The following is a 20,374-nucleotide window of genomic DNA, read 5'->3' on the forward strand; positions in this document are numbered from 1 at the left end:
GCATAACCAGAGGTCACTTAATTGCTTTTTTCAAGGGCTGTCGGTTTCCGTTTTTCTGCTTAAACCACATCTGATATTATCTGATGCCCCGTGTAATTTATTAGTCTAGCTAGTCCGGGTTGACAGTTGGGATGCTGTGCTGTATAGTGTGGTGATGTCACCACCGGCATACTGTGTTTAAATGTCTTGATTAATCTCACCATTTTTCAACACGGTTGACGACAATGGCGATGATTCACTTTATCGGATAAAGAAGTATGTCGCTGCTTCTGGGTTGTTGTTGACAACAAATGCTGTTAGTCAAATGTTTACCAGAAAGCTTCTGACATCACAGAATCGCAACCAACCTGGACTGTGGCCCAAAACAAATATAATTAAAATGACAGAGAGCTACATGAAGGTATTGCCATACATCTATCGAAATAATTTATTTTGCATGATTGCAAAAAAAATTACACAGACAGGCATACAAATTTATTTATTCATTTATTATATTATATTATTTATTTATTTATTCAACAGAATTGTCAAATAATTTTATTTTTTAAATCCGAAAGCTTGTCGGCTTGGAACAGCACTGGGCTTCGCGCTACGATTCTGATCATTTGTCGACTGCTCCACAATTGCCGCAAAGGTGTGCGGGCAAACAGCAGCACAACCTGTGATGTCAGCGGCTGCAAGTTGCTGCAAGCGTGATGTGCTCCAGCGAGCACTGTGTGTAGACAGACTTGCCTCATGATAGTGCATGGATGGACTGTGGTAGGAGGGTACCACTGAGTCTGTTGATCGCATTATTTTCCGAATGTTTCATGGATTCCCTGACTTTTTGTTCTTCAGTGAGGGAGGGGAGTCTGGACTGAATGTTTTAGATTTCGGCGGTCATCTTTTGGAAAAATACATTTCGGTTTAGGCTCGGGTTGATACTGAAAAGAGAGTAGGCAATAGCCTATTCGTCCTGGAAAAACGGCAGTCGGCGGTGGACATTTTTTCCCCTTTTGTATTTCCATGCGCGTTGTGGATTTTGGATACTGGCTAACTTTTGCCCCAAGTTTAAACCACTAGCTAGCCTTCACAATGTGCGAGTAGTGGGCTAGCGGGCTGTTTCCTTCTTCTATATTGCATTTAATCGAATCATACATTTTTTGGTTTTACATACAGGAAGTGAATCCATGCATCAAGAAAACTTGGCCAGACAAAAGACAACTTTTGAGAAGACATTGTACATGGGGCGACGGACTATAATGCATGTCAACTAGATGGCTACATATGAGTGGATGCAAACAAGCGTTTTTAAATAAGATTATCTGTACACCATCGTTCTGGGGAGAAGAATTCCTCATGTGGATTTAAACCACTTTAAGGACAGTATTTTTCGGGACAATATATGTGAGAGAAAGCGACTCACCAACCTACCTGGTATTTAGAGAAGGTAATCTCCGTCTGTTATTTGTAGTAGCTAATCTATTTCCTTAGCCTATTGATGTATACATTGTCTTATTCTTGCCAGCTAAATGAGTTAATTCTCGATCCGTAATGATACAGCCTATTGTCATTCTCTCCTTTCCTGTAGTTTCATCGCCTTCTTTGCATCATGTGTTAGCTTTGCACGCTATTATGACTGGGATTTTGTGCTGGAATTTGAAAACAGTATCGATTTTTTAAATAGTTATCGACGTGGAAGATTTTCGGTAAAACTATTAAACACCTCATAAGATCTCTGTAATAAGATCTCAGAATCTGTTTTACCTCTGTTTTTGTACAGCTTAAGTTGAATGACCAGTACGAGGCTATTAGCCTAATAGTTGGCACAGCTTGGCTAATGATTGCTTTAGATCGGTTTGGACATCGGAAATGAATTAATTAATATATTTATTTATTTGTTAAGAATTGAGGGGTGGGTAAATGATATTTGGGATAATATAATAATGGGATAATGTCTTACTCTTTCACAAGCAAGTCAACGAATAGGGCATTGCTCTGGTTAACGTTACCTCTTTCAATATGTTTGAATGCAGTTAATTCATCTTTATAAATATAACAATAAATGCAATTTTACTTGAACACACGTAAACCTGATTACAGTTACCACAGGTACGCATCTGTACTGTTCTGAGCCAGGCTGCCTGTTTAAATAACAGTGTTGCTGCTTATTACTTACTAAAAAAGCAAACTAATAAAAATAGTTCCAGTACAGTCAGAACTTGAATTTAGGCTTTGGTAATGACATCACTGGAGTTTTTTTTTTTTTTTTTTTGCATTTTCATTGTTCGAAAGTTCTGCAGGTGCCTTCTCATTTCTTGTGTTATATCATCTGCATCAATGATGGATTGCCTTTATCAGTTATTGCATCGCAAACTGGTTGTCAGTCATCTAGTGGGAGAACTGGAGGAACAGTGTCTTGGTGCAAATGGTTTGCTATTTCTTTCTCACAATATATTCTTTATATTATATTGACAACATTTGTTTCAAGACAAATACAGATAAAAGTTTTCATGTTTACTTGGCAGCAAATTACATATTGTATTTAAATCCAATTATATAATTCTTGTAGTTAGAGGCACAGTGTTCACAAGAGCTATGGTTGTGTGATTTAAGATAAGCTGCTATAGGCATATCATCCAATATAGGGGCTACATACAAATAACACAGGTCTTGTTTAAGAAAGAAAGAGAGAAAGAAAGAACAAAAGTGAAAGAAAGAAAGAAAGAGAAAGCAAACTACACATTTAATTCTGTTTGATTATCTGGGGGACTGGATAAACAATGGGGGCAGTTGGCCCAAATCTTGATGGTGGGTCATTCTGGGATATTGTCAGATGTCCCAGTTTGTTACTCTCTTAAAACATAAACTTGTCTGAACTTACCTAATGGATTGCTTTGATGCTGCTTTTTTTTGGTTGCTTTCCCTATTTCACTGCTTAGATTTCATTACCATGAGCATGTCGGCTGGCTTTGTGGCCCTTCGACTTTAAAAAAAGGCCACATGCAGTTATGCTTACTCATTTGAGCTGCTGTGAATTATAGCTAAGACTTTTTCCATAAAAAGCATATTGTACATTAATGAAAAGCCCAGGTTCAACAGCTCATAAGAAGGCAAGCTCTCAAAAAGTTATTAAATAAGAATTATGCTGGGATCATGCTGGGATATGTTTCAAGCGGATTGTTTGGTGTTGCTGTTTGAGTCAAGGAAAAAAGTTACTCTGCCAACAAGATATTTGCTGAACATCCTGGCAGAGTGAAATTCTCTAATCTCATCTACTGTTCTTGTGCTCAAGTGATTCTTCTTTGCCTTTTAATGGTGCCCTTACTGTACATTTATGAACAGAGCAGAATTTCTGCCATACAACAGAATGTGCCTTTCAGACTTTTTTCAGCCAGGATGAAATGAAATCTGTCTTTGCAAGGCAAATCTGGAAGTTAAATCATGCAAATAGCTTGCACGCAGCCGCTCAAATGGAACACGACAGGTTGTTCTCTGGGAAAAGATCACTAGTGTTGGGCCTGTGTAGCCTAGTTATAATTTGGCATGTGTCTCATATTGAAACCGGAATGTTAAGGCTTCTTTGGAAATAAAGTCAATGAGCATTTTACTCAGTGCATGTCATTTTCTTTTGTTTACAAACCTACAGTATGCCAGCCACGAGTAGTAACACATTGTTTTGTCTCATAGACCTATCCCATATACCTTTCTTAAATACACTCACCGAGCACTTTATTAGGTAGATCAGTCCACCAGCTTGTTAATGCAAATATTGAATCAACCAATATTATGGCAGCAACTATGCATAAAAGCATGGGGTCTCCTGTAGTTCAGACCAAATGTTAGAATGGGGAAGAATTGTGATCTAAGTGAGTTTGACTGTGGGATGATTGTTTGTGCCAGACAGGGTGGTTTGAGTATCTCAGAAACTGCTGATCTCCTGTGATTTTAACACACAACAGTCTCTAGAGTTTGCAGAGAATGGTGTGAAAAACAAAAAAACATCCAGTGAGCAGCAGTTCTGCGGGCAGAAAAATGTTGTTAATGAGATACGTCAGAGGAGAAGGACCAGACTGGTCAAAGCTGACAGGAAAGTGACAGCAACACAAATAACATCACATTACATTACAACAGTGGTATGCAGAAGAGCATCTCTGAACACACAACGCGTCAAACCGCTTAAGTACAGCAACAATAAGTCTAATAAATACCTAATAAGGTACTCACTGTGTGTATATATATGCTGTAAGACTTAACTAAGGCCAAACCATTGTCATTTTTGCAAAATGAATGCAAACCACTCCACACTGTGGCTTGTTTCCTGATTAGACTTCAACAGGTCGTTTTTAGAGGGAACAGGCTCGATGAAATATATGGCAGGTAATAAGTGTGGAGGCAGTGGGGAGATGACATTTAGCTGTCATCATAGTAAATCAGAAGCAACTCAGGTTATGTTGGGTACATTCTGTCACTACCCAGGCTGGGGGTAGAAACCTCCGGCAGGCTATCTTTAATCACATAATTGGATGCAACAGTTGGCATTCTTGCTGCTAGGTGTGTTCTTACGAAGTACAAAAAATGAGAAGCGTGTTTAAGAAAGTGTAAGCTCCGTTATTTCCTCTGCAGATAGTACAGATGTTTTTTTTTCCCCCTTTGACATAGTGGATGCTTATCTGTGAGCCAAGAGGTGTTAAATATTTGTTGTGTAATAATATACTATTGGCCAAATAGTTATCTCTCCTAATCTTTATCAATGTAATTGACTGGTGACTGTGAAACATCCGTTTGCTTATTAATCCACACACTTCAGTCAATTGAAAACTGAAGAATATTAAAGAACCAGGCAGTTTTTCACAACCAGGAAAAAAATTATCCTTATAACTAAACAGCCAAATACACTCACCGAGCACTTTAGTGGGAACATTTTTACTTTATTACAGCTACTACAGCCAATTGGAAAAAATGTGATCTAAGTCACTTTAAGTCGATAGACTACAGCAGTAGAAGTCTAATAAATACCTAATAAAGTGCTCACTGAGTGTACAATCTCAGACTTAAGTAGGCTATAAGTATTAGCTAGCAAGTTCATTGGGTCTCTTACCAACTGTACATCAGGCTTTGACAGCTACATTTGAGGTTGCCTAAATGTTGCCACGTCTGACAGTCAGATGGAAAATAAAGGCAGTTTGTTGAACCACACACTCTTTTATCTTTACTGAACAGGGCAAAGTGCATCATTGTCCAGTTCAGCTCGGTAAGAGTGGCGTTTTGGGAATGCGGTGAGCTGCCTCGGAGTTGTAAGGGATTAAAAAAAGGAGCGAAAGTTTCACCCCGAACGAGCAGGGGGCCCCAAATAGTCTGAGCAGCCTCGTCAAGTTTCATAGCGCATCACACGCTTTCAGAGAGAGATTCGAGTCACTGGGAATCCTGAAATCAGCGAATGCCTTTTTCTACTCTGTCTGCTAGCTGGAGCCTGCACACCACTGAAGGCTCCTAGATTAATAGCAATCTATTAATTGCCTTACGTTTTTATTATTCAAGTATGTTAGTCCTCATCTCACCTTTAATTTTTAGTAAAGTTTGATATTGTGAATGGGTTAAATTCTTGACACTCATTCTCATAGCATGGGAGTATGAAATTATACAGTGTCCACATACTGTTGACGCTCCAAAAATAGTGATTTAGAGTGATTTTTCAGTTCTCGTGAAAGCAGTGACACAACTATTTAATGATTTTCAATCGTAGCCTAGATGTGCATTATATGTAATGCCATGCTGTATTTACATAGGTGCTTTATTTTGTACCTAAGTATGACTGGTTTTCTTTTTGTGCCTTTAATACCCATTTTGGAAATTTTGCTCCTAATATAAAACATGTGTAGCTATGTTTTATTAATAGTAGGCATGTTACCCTTTTTAAATGGAAATTTTAATTTATAGAGAATAGAGTATATTTTCCTATCAATTTCCTATCTATAATACTGTGATAGAATCTGTGACACCTTCTATGCAAATAGAAGGTAGTAGGTAGTATCAGCTGTTTACTGACACCTCAAGGATGAGAGAAATGCTGATTTTCTATTTTCTAGGTCATATTTTTCATGACTAGTGTTGATAACTCTATGTGTTGTACAGTGTAGTGATGCCACACATCTTGCTTAATGTCACCAGTTGTATTTTAGTATTTTGTATTTTAATGCTCAGTACTGGAAGTACAATTGATACAAGGCTCAGAGCAGTCAAATGAAACAGCTTCCCTGTGGACAGTTTATAGGCTTTTGTGCCAGAAAGTCTTGCGATTTCAATGAATATATAAACTGGGTCTGAGTGAAGTAACTAAAATCATTGCAGGACCTCTTTCACTAGATTGCATGACACATTGAATGTATCCTGCTTAGAATCCACATTCTGCTGCAATGTTTTCTATTTAGCTGAAAATGTACATCTGCTATTTCTTGTTCTTAGTATTAATTCAAATATTACTGAAATGCCTATAAATTTAATCAAGATACATACTCAAATTCACAATTTCCCTGAAACAGGATGGTCAGTAAAATTATATTGAGATTAATTTATCAAATATTGGAATCCAAAGAATGACAAATGACAAGTTATTGGTACTGCATTTGTCTCACTTAATAGGAGGATATTATTGCAATTGACATGAGTGTATCTGCACTTAATACAGTGTAATTAAACCGTAATTAGCTCCATTAGGTTTAAGTAACCAGCAAAAGTGTGTAATTAGTCACTAAAGTTTGATTAAAATAAGTACTGGGAGTGATCATTCACCATACACACTTTTCACAAAGACATGTTTTTTACTAATAACACTGATTTTTTAATTGTATCTTCTCCCATCAAATAATAAAACAAATAATTTGTTATTTAGCTGACACTTTTATCCAAAGTGACTTCCAGTTGATTAGACTAAGTAGGGGCTAATCCCTCTTGGAGCAATGTGGGGTTAAGGGCCTTGATCAAGGGCCCAACAGCTGTGCGGGTTTCCAGTCATGTACCTTAGCCACTTGGCTAGAGGTATTTTATACATGCTGCATTCGAGCAATGACGACACTATTCTGTTGGTGTTGTTTGAGTTCTAGCTACAGTATTTTGGTTTGCTTGTGAAACGTGTCATGACCTGGTAGCATTCTTCTTTATAAATGTGTATTTGTTGAACCAATAAGCATTGCCATTTAGGCCATAGTCCATTATTGTATTCACTGATATTCATTAATATCTATCGGAAAATGGAAAAATGTCCAATTTGAATCACTTTTCCCAGTCACTGTTGCCAGGCACCCTGCTTTGCATGTGTGTGGGTTGCTATCTGCAGAAGCTGAGAAGATAGCTCCTTTGACTCAATTTCAAAGGAAAATGTCATCCCATTTACTGAGAAATAGCCGCACCGTGTTATTTACGCTGTTTTATATGCGCGTCTTTGGAATTGGTGACCGATTTCCACAAAACAGGGTAGGGCAATCATGTAGATGCTTGTTTTGTGTTATATTGTCTCTTGCAAAACACCGATAAGTTTCCTCAAGACATGCACCGTTCCTGCTGGGAGTTGCCCATCACAGCTAATCTATATACAGCAGGATCAATGAAGAAACTGGTGGAAATGAGCAGGTGCACACTGGTCTTCAGTTTCATACTGAGAACGTCAATCTGCCCATCCACACCATCTTACCAGAAATCACAGGGTTGATTTGTGTTGTGCATTTCCCAGGGAAGTCATTGATGCAGGGTGTGAGGGTTCTCAGAACCAGCGAGTGTCAGCAGTATTCAACGATTTATTTTCTTCGCAGATTCCCTCTAGGTGGAGTCATATTGCATACATTTCCCCATCATGCATGTATGCAGCTGGCTGCTAACTGAATGGACTGAGATTGAGTGCCGGGCTCGGCAGCAAAGACCCATCTGTGCCACTCGACGGCTCTTTGCTTCTGAAAAGCCTGGAGAAAAGCTTTTGATTACATGACCAATACGCCTAAGACTCCCCTCGCCCCGGAGTTAAGCGGAAGTCGAAATTCAGTTGCCTCACATTGATTTTGAAAAAGAGAGGTTTGTCGTGACCTTCAGTGTCACATTAGTCCTTCAGCCACACCGGTCCAATTGCCTCAGAGTCCAGAGGTCCTGCCAGGAGCTAATTCTGCAGTTGGGGTGGTGCCAAGAGATGTGCCTCAAGAGGACAGAGTTATCTTGAAGGCTACTCTTCCGTGACCTCAGCAGCAGATGGTAGATTTCTTCTCTTAAAGTGCTCCCAAGTTCCCATTTAGCGTTAATGTGCCAGGTACCCTTGGTCTGTAGGGAGCTGGTCTCAGACCTGGGGTGGGCTGTCTTATCTGAGATGGGTTTGACTGTGCCAAGGCTTTAAACTCCTCATGACTTCGCATTAAGTATCCTGACTGAAGATCACGGTTAGTTTATGAGTCGAATCGGGTGCCTTAGTGCTTGGCCAGAACAAAAGCTTGTTCCCGCCCTGACCCTTCTGGGATAAGATTGGACACCCCATTCCGGAACGTCACAGAGGAGTCTCAGCAAGAGCGAGAGAAAGTTGAAGGTTGGCTGGAATGCAGTAACTCAGGTGTATCAATAAATCAGGTGACAGTTTGATAATGGAAACTGCTGATTAGTGCTAAGGAGCCCCCCTCTGTTTAAAGTTCTGGAGGTGGAAGATAAGGTTTTACATTTGCCATTGTCCTTCTTCCAGTCTTTAGCTCCGTTCTGAAAATAAAAATATTCATATTTATTTATCCTGGCAACATTTCCTTTTCGTCCTTCACATTGTGTAGATTCTCATTTCATCAAATATGAATAATTGCTGTAATCACTATCCTGAATCGATTGGGCCAAAGCTCACAGTAATATGTATCAGCGGCGTTCAGGCCCTGTTCAATGTGACTAGTCTTTCAAGCAGTCAGTTACAGGGTTATTTGAATGAAGTTGTTACCCTCAACTCAATTACTATTTTCTGTTTAGGTTTGAAAATGAACGTGATAATTCCTAAAGGAGAATCTATCTCAATGTTATTTCACTATCAAATAGCAATGATAACAGTCATTCTGAAAGCAGAACTGCATATCAGACATTATTATTGTGGTTATTATGGATCTCAGTGGGAAATATCCCAAGGTTATAACAATGGCACTTTCCTTGAACCCTGTTTTTTATATTTTATAGTATTCAACTGGATAGTTTGTATTCAACTGTATTGAAAGCCATACATGGATAGGTGAAAGTCTTCGTCATATACCGGTGCTTAGGGAATACTTAATGGTGGTGTACATTAAACCATTAGTGTACACCAAATGGGTTCATTACAGTTTCATTACAAGCTTGATTTTGTGCATAAGGCATAACCTACCTCCTCTTTACTGAGTTCTCTATACAGACTGCAAAACTAACAGCAGGTGATCAGACTGTCATTTTCCCCTATGGCAGAAGATAGCTGGGAGCATCTCTTCCTCATGGTGATTATCGGTGGTTAAAGAAGATGTCAGCCATTAAACAATTTGCCTGAGATTAGAGATCTCTTGTATTTCAGAAACAAAAGGGCACCATGTTCTGCTTGAAGACGAGGAAAACATTTTAAATGTTGCAGTCTTTGGAATTGGTGACCGATTTCCACAAAACAGGGTTGGGCAGTGTTGCAGTAGTTCCCCATCATAAATGATGACGTATGGCTTCAAGCTCTAGCCGGTAGTCGAGGTTGTGCTGAGTGACAATATGGAGACCTCCTGCCATGCTGGCTATGTCATGAATAAAGGAAGAGGGATGTAATGATGCATAAAAACGCAGTTCTGCTTGCATTCCTATGGCATATTGTTATCTGAGTCAATGCTTTCTCCATAGGGTACCTCTGTTACAGTTCTGCCCATCGAAGACAGTGCATTCTTTTGTTGTTGAATGTGGCTCATGGAAGTAACTCTTATTTCCCAAGCTAGAGCAGACTTGAGGAAGTAAGGCTTGAAGTACAGCAATTATTTCAAGCCTTATCGTGATATTTTTATTGTTGTTATGGAACAAGGTTTTTTGTTTCCTCATATAATGTGGAGTGAAACTGTTTCAGTGAAAATTATGGAGCGTTGAGTTCACAGGAATGCTTATTTTTCAGCATGAGTCAGGCTGCCTGCCAAAGCCAGAATTCATATAGCTGGTCCACGTGTCCAATCCATAGTAAAACACTCACTTACACTGCTTGGCAATTTGGGCCATTTCAGGTTAGTGTGACACCAACATGCCATTTCTGCTCTAACCTTCTTCTATTAAACCCATGCCTCAAGTGCCTGTCCATAGTGCTATTTCCATCCTTGATATAGATGTAACAAAATTACATTCTGCACAGTTCCCTAGCCCCATCTTTCAGGTCATTATCTCTATCTGTAGAAAGCCTGAGAACTCCTTCATAATTTCAGTTCTACTGCTACATTTATCCTGGTCTCATTTTTTCTCCTGTTCTAGTTCTGAGAGCATGAATCACCTGTGAGCGATTTGATTCACCGGAGACGGGTGAACTGTTTGGTGCTGGTTCTCAGTTCTGTGTTCCCACTTAGAGCTTATGACTAATTGGCCTGTGGGTTTATGAAGTAGGGAAGTAGGAGAGAAGCGACTCCGGGTAAGAGCGTGGGGTGTAATCTTGGACCCAGCTCACCCGGCTGTGCTGGCATTTCTGTAAAGCAGGGATGCCCAAACTGTGGGATGTTGGGTCGCTCCATTTCAGGATGGGGTCACCTGGAAATTTAAGAAAAGATAAAATGTCATTTTTGTCTCTTTAAAATATGTGAATGTAGGCCACTAGATGTTTAACATTACAACAACCCAACTACAATAAGGCAATGGTGAAAGAGAGGTTGTGGTATATTTTCAGTATAGTTGTGGCTAAAGGGTGTTGTTGGGAGACAAAATGTGTGTGGGTGGGGTGTTGGGGTCGTGTAAGTTTAAGTTTGGGAATGTTTGGGAACCCCTGATAAAGGTAAAGATAATATTCCCGAAACAGGCCTTGAAACACATTCTGGTTGTACATTAACTTGCATGCTGTTAGTATTCATGAGATCTCAGCAAACACCTTTATTTTCCATGCAAGGATTCCACCCCTTGTCCCATCATTGACCCCTCTCCTTCAGTCCTCATAGTCAGGGGCCCATTCGCCAGAGATAGAAAACACTCACTATCTGATTACAACACATGGAGCCTGCCTCTACCAGCCTATTACTGACATCTACCACCTGCATTGCAGAGACTTCCCAAAACACATTCACAACACGGCGAACAGCCAGTCACAAGACTATTTCACTGTAGTTGTGTTAATAATAGCACCCCTCACTGGAATCCAAGATGAAAAAGCATAGTAAACAATCTGTTCAGCATTTAAAACAACTCCAGTAGAGTTCACTCAACTCTTCACAGAGTTTACAAGATTAAATCTCATCTGTTAGTACTGCCTTCACAATGAACCATTTGCAATGTAGATCTGAGCCTGTAGCATTAGCCAGACCTAGCATTGACAGTAGAGTATTGTTTGCATGACACACGTCACAATATTTATTCATGGTGAATTGCATTTATCTTCAAATTTGTTTGACTGATACATTTGGGCCACAGTTCCAATTCTGTGAACACAATCCAGTGATATTGCTTTTGGATGAGAGATACAAACAAAATGATGTTTTAAACATCTGAGTACAAAGGGCCTGTATAATGCCTCACACTTTTGAGTCTCTCCAGGGAAACTGTTTTTGTGAGTCTTCTGTCCATCAAGCACAATTCATTTTGTAGCTTTGTTCAACTTGAGTGATGTCTGTCAGATCCTAAGGTGCAATTCTTGTATACTGTACATACACTCACAGAGCACTTTATTAGCAGCATTTTTACTTTATTACACCTACTTATTCATGCGATTATCTAATCAGCCAATTGTGTGGCAGCAGTGCAATGCATACGATCATGTAGATACGGGTCAGGAGCTTCAGTTAATGTTCACATCAACCATCAGAATGGGAAAAAAATGTGATCTAAAAATGTGACTTTGACCGTGGAATGATTGTTGGTGGCAGACAGGGTGGTTTGAGTATCTCAGAAACTGTTGATCTCCTGGGATTTTCACTCACGCAGACACTAGTCTCTAGAGTTTGCAAAGAATAGTGCAAAAAACATTTTTAAAAATCCAGTGAGCAGCCGTTCTGCAGACAGAATCATCTTGTGAGAGACGTCAGAGGAGAATGGCCAGACTGGTCAAAGCTGACAGGAAGGTAACAGTAACGCAAATAACCACACATTACAACAGTGGTTTGAAGAAGAGCATCTCTGAATGCACAATGCATCATAACTCTAAGTGGATAGGCTACAGCAGCAGAAGTCTAAAGTGCTCACTGAGTGTACATCCTTCAAATAAACCGTCCCTTGCTAGTCACTTCAGCTTTAAGCCACATTATAACACAATTTCAGCTGTCAAATTTAAGGGAAAATGTTGGTCGAATACAGGCTAATGTTGCAATGAGACAGATTAGATTGGAACCCTGCGAGCTCTGTGAACCACGCGTTGGAAACCTCTAGCGCATTCATGTACAAGTTCATGTAGTTATATGGCTAACATTGCTCAGTCTGCTACTGCTTTAAAGTCAGTTATCATTTGAAATGAATTTGAGACAAGCACCTATAGCCACAGTTGGATGGGAGAATCCCACATTGGGGTGTACGACTGGACAGGTCATACTGCCTGTCAGGTTGTTCGCACTCTAGCTATCTAATGGAATTCCGCAGTGCCTTGGCTTACACTTCTAGCCGTGAAACCGTCACTGGACCTTAAACGCGGTGGAGGGTGGAGACATTTCTGGCCTGTTGCCCCCGGCTTGTGTTGCGCTTGGTTACCTTCTCCGCGGTCTTCCATGGAGATACCAGCGAGGCGCGATAAGAACACAGCCATTCTAACTCCACCAGTATCAGCTCACTAAGTGGGCTCACAGCAAGGATAGGCAATCACAATTTCACATGTTCACTTGAAAGCATTAAAATGTCTTAAGCTGGAGTGGAATATTCTGGAATCTACTCTACTTGTATACCTTTTGCATCCAAATATTTTCCTGTGTTGATCTTATTTGTTGCAAATTGTAGTACTGTAGATGATAATAATTATGATGGATAATCCTAATCCTTATGATTTATATTTGTCTTTATCACCAGTTAAATCTTTATCAACGCTGTTTTTGCTAGCAGTGCATACATTTCAATTGAGAGCAGAAAGGAGCATTTTAAGCTTGTATTACACTGTCATGTCTTAATCCAGGCAGCTGCAGCAATCTTAACTGTATCCAGCATGCCAATCGAGCTCAGTAGACTAAAATGAACTGATAACTTTGAATAGTTCATCTCGGCAGCTCCAGACACAAACCAGTCAAAGCATAGCGCACTTATCCTTATCTTTAAGCCATGCGGATTGGACAAAGTTGCATGTCATGCCCTTTTCATCAACATTTTTCATCCATTTTTGACATTACAGAGACCAGAAATAACTTCACTTATCAACGCTATTATACTAGCTCACAAAAAGACATAACACTAGTTAAAATTGCCATTGTCATGACGGACATGTCTCACAGTGGGTAGCCTGTATAGCCTATGATCTGCAGTCTGATTGGCTGATCAGAGTTGTGTACGAGGCTGTGCTGTTCCTCCTCTTCCCCAGGGTTGTTTTGGTCCTGCCCTTCTCCAGAAGGATTGACATTTTTTTTTAATTTTTTTTTTATCCCTACCCCTTTGCGTGCTGGCATTTCAAAGGCTTGGGCCTTTCTCCCTGGTAGTTCTGACTAAGAAGGGCAGAGGTTGAATTGTTTCGAGATTTTTTGTTTGTTTGTTAATTTGGTGGTTTGAACTTATATTATTTTTTCACATCTGCGTCTTCTTAGACAAAAGGCATTGGGAATAGTGTAAGGCTGGAGTTATGGCACTTGCCTTTGGCTGTTGGATAATCTGCTCTTCAACACCCAAGCCAAATATGCTCAGAAATATGTGTGTGCTAGGGCCAATTGCTCCTTCCAAGTATGGAATTTGAGAGTCCTGCTGCGAAGGCTCTGTTGTTGTCAGGATCAAATGTTTGGAAAGTTCATGCTGTAAAAGGCATATTCTTCTAATTTGGTAAGTAGCTTGTTCGGTTGTTCAATTTTTGCAACTGGCTCCACGGTTGTTTGACTTTTTTTAGCCTTTTATGTAGAATCACTGTGCAAATGCTGCTCTTGTTTGATATTACTTTTTTAAAAATAGTTTTGTTGGAAATAATGCAGTTCAACATTTTTGGCCAAAACATTTTTTTATCTTACCTGGATAAATCTAGAACTTTATTGGTAAAAACTTTGGTTATTTTCATAATTTCAAAGTGCTGTTCTGTTGGAATGAAATTAAATCTTAATTGAAACTATTTAAGGGATCATTTGGACAAGATTAATACCAAATAAGCCTCTTTTTAGCTGCAGAGTCTAAAATTAATTTAGAAAATCTTGGCTGTGCACGTACGCGCTTGATGTATTGCCCTGAATTCATTTCAGTAAATTAAACTGCACGAATCGATAGTTGCCTCATAATTACAACTGTCTGTTTCTTGCTGCTGATGCTTCGCCCTCATTGTCCTATTCACTGCATACTGGCACTGTTGAGCATAAACCAAGCAACACTGGTGATTTATATGTTTGTGGAGAGCGGGATGATGTCCTCCAAGGGGAGCGGAAAGAGGGAACACAGCCGCCATAAACTGTTCGTCTTGATTGGCTTTGGCTAACAACTGACAGCCTGGGATGACTAACGTTCGCCTCGGTCTGTCATAATTTTTTTTCCAAGCTATACATTCTTCCTGCCACTGTAAACTGAATTTGAATGCGCGCAGTACGTTTATCAACTGATTATTTTAATTTTTAAAAGCGCGATTGTGAAAGACCGTTTTTCTATATTCGAATATTTATGAAAAACGATGAACAGAGGTATGCGGTGGAGCAGCGAGACTGTGTGAACTCCATGAAAGGTGGAGCCAGTGTGTGCCGCCAAGGCCCTCCCAAAACCCCCTGCGTCTTTTTTCTTTAATGGTAGTTTCAAATGGGAACGACGGCCCTACAGAGGCATAGACCGGCTATTAATGCAACGACTGTGGAAAACACCAACAGCTTAAGACGCAGTATTGATGTCCGTGACTATGGGCACTGATGCTGTCGCAGACTTTTCATTTCTGAGACAGGCTTTCCTAAAACACAGCCTTCAGTTGCTCTGTGTTTCTGCAGTCCTGTTGAGGGGGAAAGGGGTTCTTGCCGGTGTCGTGGTGTGTGTTGCATCATCTTGTGGTTCATTCAAACGATTGTCTGAACTGGATTCGGCAGCAACATAGGGGAAACACAGGCTTTGTTCAGCACATTTAAAAGGTATTGCTCTTTATCATACCCATAAAAAGGGACCTCTAGTGCATCTATTTTATGCACAGTGGGGTGATTTTATGTCAACTCGACACACTTTTGGACCGCATTGTCACAGATTTTTATGAGGTTTGGCTTTATAAAAAAACCCCTGGAACCAAAATTACACTTGTCTCAGATTATTAATCTGGGAGATATGGGATAACAAAATGTGCACTTGTGTACATGACTGCATGATTTTACTATTACCTCCATTTACTGCAGGTCAAAGAGGAATCTTTCTTTTGTATAGGTCTTCACCGGCTATTGAAATATTAATATATTTATATTTGTGTTTTTTAAAATGACACAAACATCCAAGACTGAATTGTCAGTAGATGGTGTTAACATTATAACCTAATTTTGGTGAAGATGTAATCCTTTACATGTGAAAAACGGAGCCGATGAAGACCTAGAAAGTGATATAAGAACCATTTCTCTACGACCTACGGTACAGTAATTGAGATACAGCAAGTCAAAGCAATGGCAAGTCAAGCGAATTAGAACAAACTTTATAGCCCATATCTCCCAGATTTACAATGCAAGACAAGTATAATTTTGGTTCCAGGGGTTGATTATAAGGCCAAATCATCATGCCAAATCTCATTAAAATCCATGATGATGTGGTCCAAAAGTGTGTTGAGTTGACATGGAATTACCTAATGGTATAACTATGGAATGCTGTAGAGCTGGACTTGATCAGCTCTGTCATAAGAGTTGGTGATTGTGGAAACTCTGGCCTGCTGTCTTGAGTCAAAAATTGGCTTTCTTCGTCTCTTTAATAAATTCCCAGAGAGCTCAATTTCATCTTGCAACAACCAGTTGTAAAAGCGTTTATGTAGCACCCTGCAATATTTTAACTCTCCGTGAAGATACAGTTCCTTAAGCCTGGGTTGTGATAAAAAAAAGAACTCTGACTGAGTGACAGTGTATTCATGCCATGTAAACTGCTGTTCTAGTGCGGACTGTCTGAGGGGGAAGGGCGTGCTTTGATGTTCACATGCCTGTTTATAGTTGGTGCTGAGACCAGCAGCTTTGCCGATAGTCCCTTGCTCCCTATCATTGACTCTTGCCATGCTATCGCCTGAAGGAAATACAATGTGGAGGCTTACGGTGGGGACGGGGGTTTCCCTCAATAAAGGAACGTGGACATCCTCAACAGTGTTTTCTTCTTTTTTTTTTTTTACATAGACCTGCTCCTCAAAGTGCGGCTGGGATGTTAAGCAACTCTGCGGCGTGTTCGAATGTGTTTTCACAAAATTGGAATGTGATTGTGCGATTGTGTGATTGTGCCACTGAGTAATCAGTGGTTCAGAAGGATTCGACAGGTACAGACTTTAAGGAGCGCATTTACATTTCCGCTATTGTACTGTTTGGATCATGTGACGGGAGTGGTCTATACGTATTAAACTGCAAAGCCCAGCACACTATTCTCTGCCAGCTTGGATGATTAGTCAACCCTCCTCGTAGTTTTTGCTTTGATCTCAGACCTCTGGTTGACCTTCCGCAACTTTGCCAAAACGGGCTTGTTTTTCACCCTGTTTCACACGGCCTAGCTACTTGGGTACATTGAATGCTTGGCAACACGGCACTTATCTGAATCTACAACTTAGCCAAGTGCCTGACCTCCACCGGCACATACCCTGTTAACACCCATATAACACTGGACTGGAGTGAAATGTTTACGGTTGATGTTGAATTACCATCATTTTGTAAATCACAAGCAAAAGTTTCCAGACGAGATCATCTTAAATCCATCTGACATTAACGGTGTGTGCTTTCCATCCGCTTTGACAGACGTCTCGCGCAGAAAACACGCAGCCCCGTAAGTCACTGTGCCTATTCGTCCATGTAATACTTTTAAGGGCTGATTTTGCCCATGAAAACAGAGGGGAACTGGGTGCCCTGTTTTTATTCCGCTGGAATTTGACCTTCTTAATTATGCATATTGTCTCGAGCAGACAGCCAGGCCGACTCACGGTTAAGTCTGGAAAGCAAATGTTGATCTTGAAGAGATGACATTCAACATAGGACTGTTAAAGAGGAGAATTTAAAGGAATGTAATGTGATGTTCTAGAGTGGGGTTGCTGAACAGAAGCAGATGTTTATTTAGTTGTCTGTGGCAGCAAAATGATTTTTGTCAAAATGAATTAAAATGAGTCAAGAATTTTATACACTGCATAAAATCTGTTTTACCAAAAGTTTTAATCTTGTAATGAGACTTAAAATCATATTTTGTTCCCTCTCAGTTAGAAAATATGAGCTTGTTTTAGGTTTGCCTTACAAGTGAAATAAGTCAAGCTGTCTCGTATCATTTGCAATATTTTTGGCTTATTTGGCAAAAAAGTAAAAGATATAAGATTTTAATTACATGAGCCTAAAATACTTGTTAAGATTGACTCATTTAGTTTTTGCAGTGCATAGGGCATGTCCCCCAGATTTATCAAACTATGCAGTTCATTGAATTTGTAATTGTCATATTCCTTGGAAAAAATAGTGCATAATGTCGTTACGTCTCATTTATTTTATTTCAGTTTCTTACCAATTTAAATGCCATTCTCAATGACAGCTTGGTGATCACAGACTGAAGTTGACTTCAAGTCCTCATCATTATGATGACCATGCAATGTTTGTGAGGGATATGGCTTCACAAACACAGGAGTTTTTAGAAAAAGAATTGCTTTTGGCAGATACAACGTGGGTAAATTTGAAAAAGCATTCTCTGTGAAATACGGTCAGCCAATCGGCTGCAGTCAGCCTCAGGTCCTCTTCGACAGGGGCTTCCTGTTTACCTGTTTAAGAGACGCCGTTTCTCAGTGCTGTTGCCCTTAGCTGCCTTGTCATGGCCGCTTTAGTCCCATTACAAATACTTTTAGAATAGTGTGGAGGAGAATCCAGGGGGGCACAGAGATTCCTACTGGCTGGCCAGTTTAGCGCATGGCTGGCTGGGAAAGGTCAGATTTGCATAGGAATTTTCAGCCTGTCTGTTCATGTGTGCGTTATGACCGTGTCACTTTCCCTAGCCGTAAATTACCGCCAGGGTCGGTCAGTGGCACGTAATCCCAGCTAATTAACCTTTTCACTCAAAAGAGCACAATGAGGACGTGTTAGCCCCGAGGAATGGCATTGAACCCATTAGAGAGCACTGGGCCAATTGCAGGGTCGTACTACAGACGACTCTAGCATAGCGCTAGCAGGGTTCCGCACCGGTGGTCCGACCTTGTGATTTGTGATTTTTTTTTTCCCTCACCTCTTTGTTGACGTTTCTCTGAACTGACTGCGGTTGCACCAACAACACTTCATCAGCAAGAAAGAGCTCCCATGAAAGAGCAGGACTGTCTGTACTTGTCCATTTCCAGAATTTCTCTGACATTGTTGAACTTACTTCCATCATTGGTGCTTCTTTTGGATCAGCGATTTAAACCGTGATTGAAACCCCATGGCTGGGTCCGGAAGGAATGCGGAGTGCATATTCTCCCCGGTGATAAACGGTCTCCAGTTATGTTGTGTTGTGTTTTTGTTTTCCTGGCAGAACTCAAAACATACCCAACTAAGCCCCAGAGACAGAACGTTTATTGACGTTGGATGAAAACGCTTGTTGAAGCGACTCCCAGTTGGATATCAAAGTAAAAATGCTGTACTCCAGACTCTACAATGTTCCACTGGCCTGGATTTCTTGGATTCACTTTTTGTTTGTTTTGAGGTCTTTGGAAATTAGTAGAACTTACCTTAAAGGTACAATAGGTTAGATTTTTGGGTTAAAATTGTTAGAAGACCATTAAACCAGTACATTTCATCCTATCATTGAAAAGGGCTCACTGACATGTGGACTCACCCTCTGCCTGTGTTTACAGCCCTTAAATTCGGGTTTCAAAATTTACAGTTGAAGGATCAACACTCTATACAAAAAGATTGTTTAGCTGTAAAATAATTCAAGCTCATTGGTTGAAAATTGGTTCTAATTGGAACAGCCAATGGCGGTTTCAACGTCAGTTTCGCATTCACAGAGAAGGGGGAGAGATAAACAGTGTTGTGGTTTGAGGGTGTTTGTTGCTGCAATTCCTCTCTTGACCGTAGGAAATTTGAAATGACCTATTGTACCTTTAAGAGCAAGTAGTAAGTTATGACTAGCTTTGTTTTTGCTCCACAGGGGAATGTGCAACTCAACGGATTACATTGATGAAACAAATATAAAATATTTAGCAGACACCAATATACCACTTGATGCATTTACAGTATGGTATGACATGCTTCAGTTGTTACCCTTTGAAATGATAAGGAAGAAGATCTGACTGTCGTAAGACGGGCCAATGGATTCCAAAATTGTGACCGCCCATGGGATGGTGGGCATTCCAGTCTAGCAATCATATAAATAGTGACCTCATGTCACATGCAGATCACCAAGAACAAACACAAAAAATGAGGGGAGGTTTGTAGTTGTTGCTCGTTCAATAAAGAGAAATCCAAATTACTGTGGAAATATATGGAGCAGATGGTGAAGCCGTATCAAGAGCCGCTTCCTGTTGTTTTCCTGTTTAGCATATAAGTCTCCATAGCTGCTACACAACCATGGAGTCAAGGCTTCACAGAAACTCCCCCAGGAATAACGGGCTCTTCATCTCCCTCTTAACTCAAGTGGTGTTTACTCAGCGTTAGGTCAGTGATATGTGTGCTGGCCATGACATGAGTGGGCGTTTATTTGTTGACCGTGAGCTAGACTTCATGCGCGGTCTATTTTTATCCGTCACTGTTTTCTCTTCTCCCATTTCGGGATGCCCCGTCATTGTAGGTCTGTCCCACAACTGCAGCGTCTTCCGTCCTTTCGGAAGTGCGCGGGTGGGTACGTAGTCTCTTCTGAAGTGTGTTTGTGTCCACCAATTCTTTTTTTGTTCTTCAGTCTACCTGCTGTGCTGTCATGCAAGGTCATGTGTGGTTATTGCAGATACACACACACGTGGCAATTT

At 40.3% G+C, this 20,374-nt stretch overlaps 1 protein-coding gene across 1 annotated transcript in view; it reads left to right on the forward strand.

The window, feature by feature from the left end:
* The first annotated feature begins 757 nt into the window (after positions 1-757).
* The window catches only part of LOC133140948 (erbin-like), a 69,796-nt gene continuing 50,179 nt past the window's right edge, over positions 758-20,374 (forward strand). The window contains exon 1 of the mRNA XM_061261268.1: positions 758-1,429. The gene's annotated coding sequence lies outside the window, so the exon portion shown is untranslated. The remainder of the gene's footprint in view (positions 1,430-20,374) is intronic.

This window comes from Conger conger, chromosome 11 (assembly GCF_963514075.1).
Source record: "Conger conger chromosome 11, fConCon1.1, whole genome shotgun sequence".
Classification (NCBI taxonomy): Eukaryota; Metazoa; Chordata; class Actinopteri; order Anguilliformes; family Congridae; genus Conger; species Conger conger.